The sequence below is a fragment of the Apteryx rowi genome, unplaced genomic scaffold (genome assembly GCF_003343035.1).
Source record: "Apteryx rowi isolate R43461 unplaced genomic scaffold, aptRow1 scaffold_156, whole genome shotgun sequence".
Taxonomy (NCBI): domain Eukaryota; kingdom Metazoa; phylum Chordata; class Aves; order Apterygiformes; family Apterygidae; genus Apteryx; species Apteryx rowi.
Genome location: NW_020447819.1, coordinates 730,042 through 746,173, shown reverse-complemented (window position 1 = coordinate 746,173; position 16,132 = coordinate 730,042). Strand labels below are relative to the sequence as shown.

Here is a 16,132-nt window from a genome sequence, read left to right as displayed (position 1 = left end):
TTTAAATATCCACTCTGGACCTGAGTATGATTAACAGGAAAATCTCTCTACAGCACTACAAGGAGTAATTAAGCTGTAAATTTAGTCTTTGTTTGCCAAACGGGAAACAATATTTTTTACCACAGGCTCCCCCCCAACATTATCTGTCTAGATAAATATAATTAAGTAATGGATGATGGTTTGTTAGCATTTTATTACATGTGTTTGCAAGGGCTTTAAGAATAATCATAAAATGCACAACAAATATTGTAAGTATTGAGATTTTCAGCAGTGGAAAACGTGACTTTTTCAAATCAGATGGGCCAGTGACATGTATTCTTACAAATTAACTATTACTCTATGCAGAACAGGAATTGAGATACGTCTGTCTCAGCTGATTTACATGCACTAATTGCTAGCTCCCATTAAGCACTGAGTGGTCACCTGCTCAATAAAATTAATAAATTAATATTTTTAGAGAGCAGTTATTCACAGATAGCAGGAAGCAATAACTTCACACTTGATTTTAGCCATGAAACTGAATTATCCTTTCATTTAGGAAGCCATTTGCTTGTTCCCTATTCAAGCAAAATGATCTAGTGAAGCTGTACAAAATTTGCAAGCTTTTGTATGTGTATATTATGTAAAAGTATGTGTGTGTATATAATGGCAAAAGTTTCGTGCAGACATGGATGGGAATTTTTAACTTTTTCTGCACTTTGATTAAGTCATGTGATCAAAATGTCTCTACTAAAGTGACTCATTTATCTGTCTGGGAAATAATTATGTTTATATTTTGCTGCTCAACCTTTAAAGCAGATTGAATTCTCCATATACAAGACCTACAGGAATAATCCATATTTATGGCTAATGCAGTTCAAAGGAAAATCTGAGCTGGCATTTGTAAAATTCCTTGCAGCTGAACCTCCCCCAAAAGCCATTGAAGAGCTTAGTTCACTAGCATATGGCTTATCTCTGTCTTAATCAATGCACAGCTGACAAACCAGAGGACAGTATTATAGGCACAATATGCCTTGCCAGCCTGTGGCAAAGGAAAGCCACAGACTTCACTGAAAAGGAAGACTGGATATGCTCAGTGATAGCACGATTGACATAACCTATACGGGCTTTATAGCAAAATCAGAGGTAAATTTACATGACTGCGTTGGCCTTGATCCAACAAGGTATTCAGCCAGTGAGACTGAATCATAGGAATAGCCCTCCTGCTTCAGACTGGATTATTCGCTTAAATATTATACCCCATTGGGGCCTTTATATGGGACTATTTGGGGTCGTATTTGCAGAATGAATGTTCACATTTACTAGTGAGTGACAGTGGCAAAAAAAAAATCAGGTTTACAGCACAGTAACTGGCAGACATTCTGACTTGCTCAGCTTTTTTGCTTTCTCCTGTGTTTGGTAAAAGCACTTCAACTCCAGGACAGGGAACCCTGGAGATGTGAGTGCAGCCACTGGTACACGCTGGGAAAACCACACCAGAATTCCATATTCTGCTTCAATGAAAGTGCAGAGGGTTTGTTTTAGGAACAAGGAGTACCTTAATTTTACAAACTGTCCAGGAGGAGTGATGCACTTCACTTGTACGAGAGAAGCAGCACTATGTTTATTGCGGTAAGAGCAACTTAACAAAGTTCAATCATAAATAAGAATGATTTAACGAGGTTCGATTGGCAAGGTTCACTCAGTTATTTACTGCATGAAGGACAGGGTCAGATGCATATGTAATGGAGACCCTCCCGTTGAGTCACGAGGTTCGGACTGGACCCCCTTGCTTTCCAAACTCCTCCTCCTTGGAGCCTGGGTGTGGCTGGATTCGATCCTAGTCTCGGACTTGGTCAACGGTTTATGTCTAAGGGATTATGTGCACAATCAGAGATATAACTCAGCAAAGTTTTGCAAAGTTCGCAAAAGTTGAGCATGCTATTAATCACTTACTGAGGATTTGTCGCAGATAAGGAGTCTCTCAGCCTCGAGGAGTGACCTTGAGAGGTGTCCCTGCTCAAGAGGAGGTTCTGCAGTGCTGCCTGCTGCCGTGCAGGAGAGCTCAATGGGCTCTGGGCTGCCCCCTATTTATTGGGGGGGAAGGGGGGGAGAGATGATTGACTCATATTTGCATGCTAGACGGGCCTTAGTTGGCGCATGCTCAATTAGCCCCTGCCTACGTACTGTTTACAGGGAGGTCAGGTTGAGGGAGAGACCACATCGGGGGGAAAGGAGCACACTGTCGCACAAACTCAGTTCTATTTATGGATTCTGCTGCAGATGACAAGATACAATTTTTTTTAGCTATAATGATACTTGTCCTTAAAGAATTTTCTACTGTTTCAAAAAAAAGTCACAGTGCCCCTCCTTAGTTCTAAGGAGTTCTTGATTATGCATTTATATAGTTTAATTTTCTATGAAAGGTAAAAAGTTTCAAGATAGTTGGATTTCTATTTCTGTTTTTAATTCTCTGGGTTTTGAGGAGTATGTTTAGAGATAAGAGAGTCCCTATGCTCTTGTTGGAGGTATGAATGTGTAAAATACAACAGAAACAAGCATTAATACCTTGCCATATGAGGGGGACAAATTCTGATCTTATAAAATGCTTGTAAAGATAAGCATTATTTCTGTTTTGCCCAGAAACTTGTTCAGCTGAAGAGGCACAAAACTGCCACTGCTGGAATTTCAAGCAAAACCTCAATTTAGTTTACTCCTAGAAGCTAGAGAATTTCAGAGAGTCATCTATGAACAAAGGGCCTGATTCTGCTTTTCTTGTCAGTGTTTCTACTGGCTTCACTGAGAAAAAACTGGAGCCCAAGAAGCCATAATTAAGCAGAAAGAAAGTGCAAATGACTTTACAAGAGGACTCTGCATTTAAGATATTACTGTGGAGAATTTCTGCATAGTTTTGATGATAAACACAGTCCTGCAAGAAGCAAAATACTGAAAGTAATAGCTCAAGCTAAAGCGCATCAGTTCTTTTCACGTGTGTGTAATAAACACTGTTACTTGTTTGTTACTGTGATAATGCAGATGTTAAACCAAACTAGTATTTCACAACGCATTATCCTTTCACTTTTCTTAGTTGTAGAAAACTTTATTGTCTGGATAATTATTAGCTTGAACAGTACTTCATCCTGAAAAGGTATGTAAAAGGGTGCATCAATCTTAAGTCTGAAAGCATCGATGCAAAGACTCTGAATTTCCTCCCTCTTTCACAGAAAAATAGAATTTCAAAGGTTTTAAATGACTTCAACTAATAGAATAAAGAAATCTGTTCATAATGTCGCTCAGTTCTGGGCTATCCTTTAGCAACTCAATGTCACTTAGCTTGTTTTTACTGATACTGCTTTTATTGTTGCATGAAATATTTACAATAAAATTGGGGACAATGCAAACCTCCAACTTAATGCTATCAAGAGTTCATGGTTCTGGTTGAAAATAGATGAGATTTGTTGATTCTGGTAAATTTTAATTTTGAATTTGCCCAAGCAAAACTCTCCAAGCAAAAATCAGTGACAGAATTTATAAAGGGCAAAAACTAAAAGAAATGTTCATTAGGATTATGTGTATTTATTTTACGCTTCTGCTTATATGTCTTCATAATGACAGTGTTTGAACTCCAACAGTTACAGTAGTTTATTTTCAATACCTTTAATGGAAGGTAGTCATGGCAAATTGTGTTTTGGGTCTCCCATTTTGAAAATACTTTGAGATGGATTTCTGGGGCTGGGGAAGATGAGCGCTAGCTTTCAGTGTAGTGTAGATGCTACCCATATCTAAAAAAATGGGCTATATGTGTCTGTTGTACATCTAAGCTTGGGACTCCTAAAATCAGTAGCCCTTAAAAAAAAAAAAAAGTGTACATGTGTCAGCTAAAATAGTATGGGTTATGATCAGAAAATAAGAATTAAGGGGCTTGCCTCTGATTTGCTTAGACATTCAGCTGACATTTTCAATTTTTGTTCTTTTGAAATGTTCAGGTGGCAGTATAAAGGCTATAAATCATTCTTATGAGCCAAAATACCAATTTTTTTCATTGTTAGAAGTCAAGTTAACAATTTTACTACTTTGTTAAAACTTGAATGCATTCCACATTCAATTTTTTTTAATAAGAACTGTAAATAACAGACCATTTTGGCGTATAATAAACAATCCCTTCCAAAGTCTAATGATAGTTCACTTTAGTTATAGCCCTTCTTAGAGCAATAGACAGCTTTAAAAAATCATTCTTACAGCATACACATAATTTTAAAGAGCTGAAATAAAGTTCTGGAGCAAGTCCATTCATTTAACTTATACAAGTATGACAACCACTAGGAAAATCTTCAATGACCTAGTGCTTATCTCACACAGGAAGATGCCTTATCTTTTGGGCTGCAGTTTGCATCCAGTATTCTCTTCAYAGGTATTTCACATTTCCCTTTTACTCAGAGTATTGCTCCTTCTCAGTGATCAAATCCTGTCAATCAGACTCCAAAGATTTATAAAGTAGGGTTAAAAATAATGAGATTTTAAAAATTAAATCTAGATTTAAAGTTTGCCTCTGAATTTGGGGGCTCTAAGAGACATGTTTTCCAGATTTTTATTGGCATACCGAAGAATAACACTTAAGTTCTTTTAAATGAATTAAAGCACCAATTCCCACTTAGTCACATAGCTTTGGAAGATCTAAATTTAAAAAGATAGCAAGATTTATCATGAAATCAAGAGGTCAAAATAATGCAGTCATATTATTAACACTTACTGCAGCATTACAATGTTTTTTACCTATATTCTGAGCAGATATCTATTTTCAAGCAAAATAAGCTTCAGCTGTTTGGAGACAACTAGATAAGAAAGAACAAAAATCAAGTCCCCCTGAGAGATCAATGTGCATGCTTCTGCCTCTAATGAGGCTGTCGTTTTGTGTTCAGACCAAGACACAGAAAGCAGAAACATAACAAATACCACACACATTAATGCTGCTCATCCTGAAAATAAAGAATTAAGTGAACTTCAGTTTGAAACCACAATTATCTGGTTAGGAAAAAATGAATTTTAATGTTTTGCCTGCTTGTCTGTCCTGCTCTTAGTGTAATTATAGTAGTGTCCCATCACCACAATATGTGAGCATCTTGTATGGAAGCTACAGTCATGCAAAAACTCTGTAGCTAGAACTGTATCTGAGAAAAAAATAAGAATGCAAACTAAGTATTCTGAATGGGCATTTTTTTCCCCTTTAAATGTTACTGTGCAGTCATGTTTATCCTTGCAGAGAAAGGTATCACATTTTTGCTTTCCAGCTTCATGCTACAGGTTAACCATCAATTGGCACAGCCTATATTGTCCTTTTGCACCACTGTATTTTTTTACATAGTTTAACTTTTCATGATAGTTGAAAAGATGAAAAGCTATTTATGGAATAAACAGCAATAAAAGCTATCCAACTCTGCACAGCATAATGGAGTTTTAATGTATTCTTCCTGTCGGCATAGTGTATTTCTGTGATAATTTTATGTGACAGTGTAATTAAACTGGAAAACAATTCCCATTTCCTATGTATTTTATCTATTTATCATCATTTATTTCTTTACTTTCTTACTCTGCTATAAATATTATTGTAAGGAGAGTTAAATAAGTTAAACCAATGCAATTACTTTTACAGATTGAAATTAACTTCATATATCAATTTATACTGGTTTGTATATAGCACTTACTATTTGCCCTGTACAAATAAATGCATTTGTTGCAGTATATTTATGGTGTCACTATGGTTTCCCTGTTTGCACTCTTTTTGAGTAATGTTCCGTGTGTTAAAACTTGACATTTTAACAGTATTTTCAAACAATTTCATTCATTATCAAATAACCATTTATTATACTGTGGCAATTTCAAACCATTTACTGGACCCTCTAGACATTGCTAAACAATGATTTATCAAGGAGTGTGCAAATTTTAATGCTTATCACAGCAAATACAAAAAATAACATTAAACAGTGACTTGACAACAGCTCTGACTAAATTATCTTTCCTTTTTAATCTTGATGAGTCATATTCAGTAATAGCTAGTTTGCCAGTTTGTAAATGCACTGGAAATTGAGGGCAGTAGTCTAGACTGCTTCATTGTAGAAGGCTCTTTGCTGGTTTGTTTAATTCTTTTGCATGTTTGGGGGATAAATTAAAGACTGTGGGGCACAACAGACATATCTCTAACTGCTTTTTAATTTTCTTATAGGGCCCAGGATATCCCAACACTGTCATACTTGACAGTGCTTTTCACATTTTATTCGACCATGAATCTAACAAAACTCACCTAGCCAAAGCTGTATTGACTTTCACTTACCTAGAGTGAATTGCAATGATGCAAAAGATTTTCAGTTCTGCTTTCTGGAAAACCTCCTCCTTCTCATTCTCCTAGCCATCAAACAGGGCTGATTCAATTTCATATGTGACCACTTGGCTGCAAAATGCTGTAGATCTGTCTCCATTCTTTATCTCACCTACATTTCTGTTGAACTCGAGAGCCATAGTATGTTAGTAAGAGAACAAGATTGATACCCACAATTGACATTTGAGTTTCTGAAAGGATTTAGGTGTTTTCTACAAACAGGAGCAAACATAACAAGGCAACAGTATGGGAGGGAGACATCCTCATGCTCAGAGATCCTATTAATCATTGCAGTGCTCAAACATTCAGCTCAACATTAAATGAATTGAAAGGATTAAATATTACAGAACATGTTCTTAGCAAGTGTTTCAAAGACTTGGGAGTATTCCTTGTTTGTGAGGCTCATACATGGTCTATAGCTGCACAAGTATCATTAACACTGAATTTAAATTAATCCCTAAAACAATAATTTGGTGTTGTTGATTTCTATTTAAGTAAACATTAAGTAGCTCTGCATAAAGCCAAGGCCTCACTGTGCAAAACTAACAACTTAACATAGTCCTTGCTCAGAACTTACAGTCTACATAGTCTACTGAATGAATGGGGTAATAAGGAACTGTGTCACAGACTGTGATCTTGCTTGGTCAAGGTCATGAAGAGAGCAGAACTGAACCTGCACCCAGATTTTCTGTATTTCAGTCTTCTAAATTTCGAAACATCCAAAGGCTCTGATTCATTATCACTGATTTAGCTGAGGCAGTAGAAGTGGTTATCAAGACCACTTGTTTGTCCTGTTACTGCTTCCATGGTAGAGCCAGCAAAAAGAGCTTTTACTCATTAACCTAATAATTTAATTATTTAGTTTAAATTGCCACAACTTTCAACTTGTGCTGGTAAGACAGGTTGTAAACTACAGCAGAAGAAAACTAGGCAACTATTTGTTCTGCAGCCTGTGTAATAGTGTGGCACCTTCTGCCAGAAAGGTGCAGCTAGGCATGGTAACCTCAACAGGCAGTGCAGTAATAGCCAAGATACATCATAAATTAAGGCCGTTACATGCAGAAAGATAAAATCCTGTTTGCTTGCCAGATGAGGATCTCACTACCCTTGCTGAAAGTAAGACTTCAGTCCTTACATTTTACCCATGCATATCCTTTGTGTTTAATCCTAGGATCTTGAAGTTTGTATGTTTACTTGTGATGACAGCAATTAGTTTTTGAAGTTTGGGGTTAGTTTTTGGCTTTTTTTTTTTTTTGTGGTGTGTCTCTTTTTTTTCAGTTCACCAGCTCTACTAGTATCCTGTGAGGATTTTGATAGAACAGTAGGATGTGACCAAGTTCAAAGCATTTACCATGTCACGGTTTTGAAAATCTTCCCCCCCCCTTTTTTTTGCTACATTCATAGGAGTACATGAGGAAATCTCATCCCAAACCAGTAAACAATAAATAATTAATTTTATCCCCTCCCAAAATGACAGAACTGCTCATTTGTGTTCTCAGACTTCAGAGATCATTTTTAGAAGTTCTTCATGTATTCTGTTATCACAGTAATACTTCACACAGTAATACTTTCAGCAAAACTGTTGCTGAAATCAGGGAAGCCAAATCAGGCACAGAAGGAAGTTTTGGATTAAACCAGTTATTTAATTGTAATTTATTTAAGTTCATTTAAGAAATGAGTCACTACAGCCATGTCCATGCTTTTTTTTTTTTTAAAAAAAGAGAAGAGGTCTTAGAAAGTGAAGATGTCTTAGGACCCAGTACAGACGAGAATAAGTATTTAACCATCAGAAAAAGTCAAGCCGAGTTTAACCACACAGGTCAAAGATCTACCCAGACTAAGGCAGCTCAAATTAAAGCACTTTGGGCACAGATTTATTCGTGGCCAAAAGCACAAATGGGTACAATACAAGTAAATTGTGTTTGCCTCCTTATTTCAATCAGTCTGAACAACCTGCACCACTTTATAGCTTGGCATGGCCTTAGGATCAAAGTCTCAAGGTACTGAGGTATGCTGAGACCCAGCTCTTGTTGATCTAGGTAAGTGATCCTGAGATGACTGGTCTTGTTTTGCAGTCCCAGCCTCCCCCTCTCCACTAGTCTGCCTCCTGGAGATTACTATCCTTTGATTTCTACTGCTTTAAGTGATCATCTGGCTTCTTTTTTCATCTATCTGTATAAAATTTTCAAGCTTATAAAATCTTTTTATAGTAGATTTTCTATGTTAGGACCTATAGAGGTTTGTCAACAGCTCTCAAGTGGCAGAAATAAGGTTTGATAATAGCAAAACTGGTTTTTAATGTAACCACAGTTAACAATGCTATCTTTCAGAATGGAGAAATGTAAAAAGAGATTCAGTTTTCCTCATAATCAAAGATATTCTGTCTATGCAGCCAGAGGCCCAAGTGTGACAGGGAAAGTCAGCAAGAAGGTGAGCTTTTTGCTCACTTAAAGAGATATTATAAAAAGCATTAAACCCAATGAGGGTATCTGTCAAAATCTAAGCACTTCTATCTCTGCCATTATCTACCTTCCATTATAGATTAATTTGACATCATTAATTGCAAAAATGATTTAATTTAGCTAATCTTCAAAAACTACTGTTTGAAAATTATAATTAATGGCTAGGATAGAATCTATGAATTCTTATTGGATAAAGGCTTAGAGATGAAAAGCTGTGGGCTGACAGAGAAAGCTTTAAAAAAAGAGAGAAAGCTTTAAAAAACTCATCAAAACAGATAAAAAGATAGTAGTTTGGCAGGGTCTGGATAATGGGAGAAGTCCCACACAGCCTGCAACACAGCCCTATAATGTCTAGCTGTCTCAACCAAAAATGGCAACATATGGAAAAAATAAGAAGTACATGGTACTACTTGAGTATTGAAACCAACAACTTTCTTGAAACTGACTGGGCAACACAATGTGCAAAAGAAAAACTACTACAGATGTAGATGGGAATTACCTCAAAAAGTCTGCATTTAATACATAAAGTAACAGAGAATCAAAAGTGAATTTAAAGAAGAATGTAAAACAGGTAGCAATGGAAGAAATTTCAAACAAATTATGTACTGATGAGAGTAGGAAAAAACAGTAATTTTGGAGCTCTTTAGCTCTAAACGGCACTTTGGGACTAAATTTAAAAACAGAAAAAGAAATTAAATGCTGTTTTCAAGTTTGATCCAATGAGCAGGATCTAGAAAATCAAGTATCTATCTGTGGTGTGTTGGTCAAAGTGGAAAATGTGATTTAGGAACTGGTCAACCTCTCCACATGTGGTTTGTGACACAGAAGAGAAATTTGCACCAACAAACTAATCATAGATTTGTGATGTTCTTCCAGATCCCTATTTCTGATAAAAGCACTGCGTAACATGATAGACTCTCATCTGTACCAGATGGTACAAGTCCCTGAAGAATCATATGCCAGCTGTGCACAGCCAGAAAAGAACACACTCCAACCACGCTTCCTTTTCCCTCTCCCCATGCACCCAGCACAGCAAAGCTATATTGACACTCAGGCTCATGAGCATCCAAAGCAGCAGAAAGTGTGTCAGACTCTCTGCATAGTTGTCCACAGTAGGCATACAAAAGATGACAGCCTCCACAGCCACATGCTTTGTGCTCTTCCTGCTAGTCTCTCCATTTCCCCAAACAGAACAGGGGAAAAGCAAATGCAAAGATAGCCTCCTTTGTATATTATGACTGTTTTGTCCAGGAGGTTGAAGGGCAATGTTCTCCATCAGGCAAAAGGTATATTGCTGTTTTTCCTTATCTCCTTATTCTCCTTATGCTTGCATTAAATTAAAGGATGCCTTTTCAACATCAACCTAGTGCCATCAGAGACTTGCTTTGCTGTACAGTACAGTGGGAACACTAACTGCCCCACCACAGTGTTAATGCTTGTTTCCCTTGTGCGCTTTTGTGTGCCAACCTAATGTAATTAGCAATGTGTTAGGCTCGCAAAGGCGAATGAGGTTGATGTTAACACATGGTTAATTAAGATATTACAGTTAGCTATTTGCTAGGCTGACTCAAGGGAGTAGTAATAGGATATGGAGTCTTTCACCTTAAGTTCAGCAGTTCTCACCCCCAAATTCCCAAGCAGCGATCAGTAAGTCCTCATTAACCCTGGCACAAAATGAATCTGACTCCACTCAGGCAGGTGGATGATTTTTAAGCACATTTCTGTCAACATGGAGGGTCACTGTCTCTGATAATTAAATTTCAAAGTGAAGACCCCCCCTCTGTTGTGATTGAATAGGAGAAATTGATGCTTCCTTGTGGCATTATTTTAAGGTTTTTTTCCTTTTTTTTTCCATCTCCAGACTCAACAAGCTATCATAGCATCAGCAGATATTATTTAGATTTTAGATTTTGAAGAATACAAATTGACTGGGGTCCGTAGGTGCCCCTGTAAGACAAATTAATAATAATAATACAACCATAAAAGATGGAAAAAACATGGGTTAAAACCCCCCCGAAAACCTAAATTATACTGAATCTGCAAGAGGACCCTAATTTCATGATCCCACCTGCACTGCCAAGAATGCAAAGAATCATTGCTTCTTGACATCATTGTCTTGCCGAAGGGCAATCACCTCCTATGTATGCATTGCCTTAATCATGTCAAGTTGTGTCCCGTAAATTTGCATGTCTCCCAAGGAAGCACAATGAATTGCCAGCAGCCTGATAGGCCAGATCAAAACAATTTGCTAATGTATGTTTACATCAGCTTTAGCTCCTGAGCTGCTTTCACTCTAGTTGCTCCCCAAAAGAGAGCCAATTCCCTCTTTTAAAACTGCATATTGCATTGGAGGTGGGAGGGGAATAAGCAAAATATGGATGCACACATCGTTCTTACCCAAACAGGATGTTTTCTAGATTAATGAACTGCAAATCAGCTACATAAATGAAACTACATGCTAGATATAAATCCAGTCCTTTGAGATGTGCTTGTTGTGTCACAGTCAAAGAGGGAGAAAGGAAGGGAGTGCACACGCATGTGTGTGATGGTGGTGTAATGAATGCGTGCTACCCTCTCGACTCTCTGGGATACGTGGAGATGACAAACTCTCTGAGGAACAATTCCTTTGACTGGTTTGTTGAGGAAAGGAAACTTGTCATGCTGCCAAGAATAAAACTGCTTCTGGGCTTAGTTTTGAATTTTATAAAGTGAATAAGTGAAAAACGTATACACATTCACTTCAGACCCAAGTCATGAATAATTAAAAGAATATATAATTGTACCGAGTTTTCCCCTCAAGCTCAACCAGCAAAGACGTCTTCTGTCCATGTAACAGGGTACTTCATGTTTTTTTCAGCAACTGTAAAAAGTGATCTGAGCCAAGTATCACTGAATTCATATAGCATGTGAATATGAGTAACAGCCTGACCATCAGAACACACAGGAAAGCAAACACAGAACTCAGTTTTATATGAGGGCAGCTGCAGATTTTTGATTATACACAAATATTTTCCCAGTGCTGGTCATCCACATTTTATGTTGGATTCTGACCACAACACAATAGGAATTATATCATGAACACAGCATTATGATTATCATTAAGCTAATACTGCAAATGGCAAAGATCAGACATCTTTACAAAGCATGATACCATGTCAAAAATAATTATGCAGAAAATAACCTCAGAGAACAGAAGTTATCTGCATCTTTTTTTTGAGAGAGGAACAAGTTCTAGTACGAATTTAAAAATGCAAGATAGCGGTAACAAGCCAAACATTTGCCTGCAAGTATACCAGTGCATTGGAATTGTCTAATGACTTTTATCTGGAAAAAGCAGAAGCAAGAGATTCCTATTGCTTTTATTTTCCACATTATTCCCATAGAGTCTATGAGCACTTGCTATCTCTCAGTTTTCAACTCAAGTGAAAATTGGGATTAATAACTATTCTTCTTGAGAATGCAGTAGTTTGCAAATATGATATTAAGAGTAATGTATTTAGTACCTTTCACCTCCAGGAAGCTTATTTAAACACTAATGAAGAGTACCAATAACTTCTGTAAACAATATAAGCATTATCCCCTCCCACAAATGCAGACACATGGTTAGCAAGCTGGCTCTTGCTCTTTCTCATACTAATATTGCTGTTTGTACCCAACAAACTGATGCTCGCTGATAAGAAAAATTCATTAAACAACTGAAAATCCTATATAGGAAGAATGAATAGATTCTCTTTTGAATGTAGTAATAGCTATGTCCTTGAAATGGCAAAGGTGAGGAGGTTGATTTGATTGTTATTAAAGGTGCACATTCTTTATATTCTTGTACTTCCTTAGCTGAATTCCAAACATAAGACCTTCACTGAGACTTGCTTTCTGCCTTGACCACTCATCAGCTAAAAGGTATGTGCTCAGAGACAGAACAAGGCAAAATGATAGGGAGGGCGCCTGGTGCCTGGAGACATGTGAAGTTTAAGTCTGATGAAGAGGAATGAACCCACTACAGCTTTGTGGGTTCTAGCTGAAGAACAGACAGGTTTGGGATAAAGTAAACTGGGCACAGGAGGACTGTGGTGAGGGTCACTCTCCACATGATATACAAAAAGGGGATGCAACTATCACCTTTAGCTAGTTACATCAGCCTGACAACTGATTTCAATAGCTTTCATATGGCTTTAAAGGGACAATGATGTACCCTACAGGAATAACCTAAGTGATTCAAAACATTATGCACTATCTAGTCCACATCCACATATATGAAAGTTATTACTTTATAATGTGTTGCTCTTGTCATTCTGAATCACAAAAATGTCTAAGACAGCAGACAAATTATTATGTACGTGAAATACAAAAGTAGAGGTAAACTACAGCCCAGAGACCTTATCATCAAAAAAAGGGCAAGATAAGACTGGATAAAATCCAGTATTCTTACTTTCTGTCATCTTCTAGGGAAGATGACAAGGAGGGATTACATACCACTGCAGTCCCAATGTCCAACCCTCAAGCAGAGATGGACTTTCAAATGAATGTTTTTAAATTCCAACATTTCTGAGTTGTTGCATGAACCATTTGAAAGGGGGCATTCTTAATCTGTTCTTTTTTTGGTTGTCACATTGCTAGAATTTTTTTTCTCATAAGTTAAATGAGAAAAGACCATGAAAAATGAGAATGTTTTGGTGTTCCGTTACTTTTCATGACTATTTTATGTTTAAAGATTAATTGGGAATTATACCAGATCCAAAGTTGTGTAACAGTTGGGTTTTTTGCAGTGCGCAGGACAAAATCCATGTGACAGAGCATTACTCTTACAAGCCTGCTCTCTTTGGTAGAGCTTTCATGTAAGAATCTGCTTATATTTGCAATTGTCTAATGTTTAAAAATAGAATTATTCAACATCTCCTAGTAGTTAGCTCTGACCCCTTGTTTGCTTGTTTCCTAGGTTACATAGGAACATCGATAGATTTCCAGCTATACTGTGCCACCCCGTGTAAGAGATGGGAAATTGCACAACATTGCTGACCCTCACAAAATGAGTTTGGAGTTAGTATGCCTTACAGAAGATGACAATTTGTGTGTTTTAAGGACAGTTTTGAATTTTATCAAAAACTGAAGCACATTTTGAAAAGCATTAACATATTTAGTATGAAACAATTTTTTTTAAAACATTAATTTGCTGGAAATTTTTCAAACTGTTGAAATAGTAAAAAATAAAGGCCCTTTATGTATTACTGCTCGCTGTTGAAAGACAAGGAAGATTATTTCTTGGGTAAGAAAATGATTCTCTACAGCATAATTTAATCTGATTTTCTACATTATCGAAAACAGAACAGCACTGACTGAAAATGTATACTCTGATACTTTGCAAACTTCTGTTTGCTCATAAAGTAAGGGTTTCTTCAGGCTTGACTCACAGGTAAGTTTTGCTCAATATTAACTGAACAGCCCATACAAGGGAACCTCTTTCATTTACTGTAATGTTCCTCCCCAGGAAGCAAAGAGACCCTTGATCTATGGAGCTCAGTAGACCCAGCGTAGTCTGAATAATTCCAACTGTTCACGGATACTCTTGATTCAACAGACTACCAATTCTAACCATTCAGGGTTCAATATTCAGTCTTCAGATACCTGGACAAGTACTTTACAAACTGATCACACAAGTAACATAAGCAGATCTCCACCATTAAAAACTGGGATGCTATGGTCAAGGGACGTTCCAAAGTAGGTATGCTACTAATGGTAAGTTTGGTGTGCAGCTGGGAGCAGACTGAAAAATATAATGTTCTTAAACACTGAATAATGCTGTTTGGTCATCTTCTGTGGCATTCTGACTTCCAGAAGTAAAAAATGGTGACAGAACAAAGATGGGAGAATGCAATATTGTTTCCCTCTTGCTGTTTCCCCTTACTGTTACTGTATTTCTCCTACCAGTAGTTGCACACCCATTTTTTTATATTTAAGCTAGCTCTTTGTGTTTGTAACTATTATCTGATAAACATGTTACAATAATGCCTACAGGCCTCAGTCTCTTTGGTTCACATGACACTAATTCTTTATAAATGTATTTTCACTGTTCCGATTACCTTAATAATTGCTCTTTTCCCAGCTATTCTTGCATTTTATTTTTGCTCAGGGGTTTGTGGGCTGAGATTTCTTTAGCAATATTTTCTTTCTCTTATGTTTTCCTACATTCATTTCTTGCACCCTTAAATCACTTTTTAATTCTTCCCACTCTTTTTCTTCATGTTTGTCACACTTATTCCAAGTTTCTTCTCTACCCTAGAATAAAACAAACTCGTTGTTGTTATTGTTGCATCATTCACCTTTGGGCAACACAGCAGCAGTGAGAAGCAAAAACAAAGTTAGTAGCTGCCTCAATATTATAGCAATGTGTTAGTGGCAAGTGGCCAGTTCTGTGTATTTCTGAATTTGTGTTTGTGTATACACTAGAAATGTGTGCATCCACTTTCCAGCAATAGCACAGTTGTACAAATTAGCTAGGGTTCATCCCAGCTCAAACACTGACATTTCACCCTAAGTATGATAAAATCTGTGTGATACATGTACCAAACCATGCAGTCACTGGCAGGGTGGGACAGAACACAGACCTCACACTTCTCAGACCTCATCCTACACCTCAGACAAAAACCTTCCCTGCCTCCCAGAAACCTCGACCAAAAATGGTCTCCATCATTACCCTTCTTAGGTACGTGATAATGATGAAAATGAGCTTCGTCTAACTTCCTACGCTTCTATCCTGCATATGTAATATCATTAAATTATTTCACGATGAAGGGCAGTATTTTGGATGCTACACCTGACATATTTAAAAAACTGAAGCTATAATTCCTTATGATGTTGGTTTTTTTTTTTTTTTTTTTGCTCAGTAATTCTGCTACGACGCCTCTCCAGGCCGTAATACCGATATCAGCCGTTCTCCTTCTCCTCACGTCTCTCACGCACACCGCAGGATCCCTGAAGCGTCCGCAGCACACGCGGATGGAGCGGGCTCCGGCCCCCGCCCCGGCCCCGCCTCGCGGGGCGCCAACGGACGCCCGCGCACCTGAGAGCCGAGCTAGTGCGCATGCGGCAGCTGCCCGAGGTGAGGGGGCGGGTGGCAGCTGGGTTATTCCACGCGTGCGCGCGCTGCCCCAACGGCCGCGGAGCGCGGTGTCACGTGAGCTCGGCGACCTATCCGCTTCCGGGTTAGCGCGGTGCGGTGCGTCGCGGGCCTTTGCGGGGCGGCCGCGGCCTGCCGGGTGCCCGCAGGTACGGCCGGGGCCGGGGCCGGGGCCGGGGCCGGGGCCGGGGCCGGGGCCGGGGC

At 38.1% G+C, this 16,132-nt stretch overlaps 1 protein-coding gene and 1 long non-coding RNA gene across 13 annotated transcripts in view; one reads left to right on the top strand and one right to left on the bottom strand.

Moving 5' to 3' along the window:
• Positions 1-4,310: 4,310 nt before the first annotated feature.
• Positions 4,311-15,925, bottom strand: LOC112962829. Its single transcript, XR_003252419.1, has 4 exons — positions 15,731-15,925; positions 14,892-15,087; positions 6,308-6,472; positions 4,311-4,456 (listed from the first exon to the last, which is right to left on the bottom strand). It is a non-coding gene; the product is annotated as an uncharacterized LOC112962829 (long non-coding RNA).
• A 78-nt stretch (positions 15,926-16,003) lies between these two features.
• BNIP2 (BCL2 interacting protein 2) overlaps positions 16,004-16,132 on the top strand; it is a 20,391-nt gene continuing 20,262 nt past the window's right edge. For 11 of the 12 annotated variants that reach the window (XM_026059338.1, XM_026059340.1, XM_026059339.1 and 8 more), the window contains exon 1: positions 16,004-16,077. The gene's annotated coding sequence lies outside the window, so the exon portion shown is untranslated. The remainder of the gene's footprint in view (positions 16,078-16,132) is intronic. The other variant, XM_026059341.1, reaches the window with a different exon arrangement.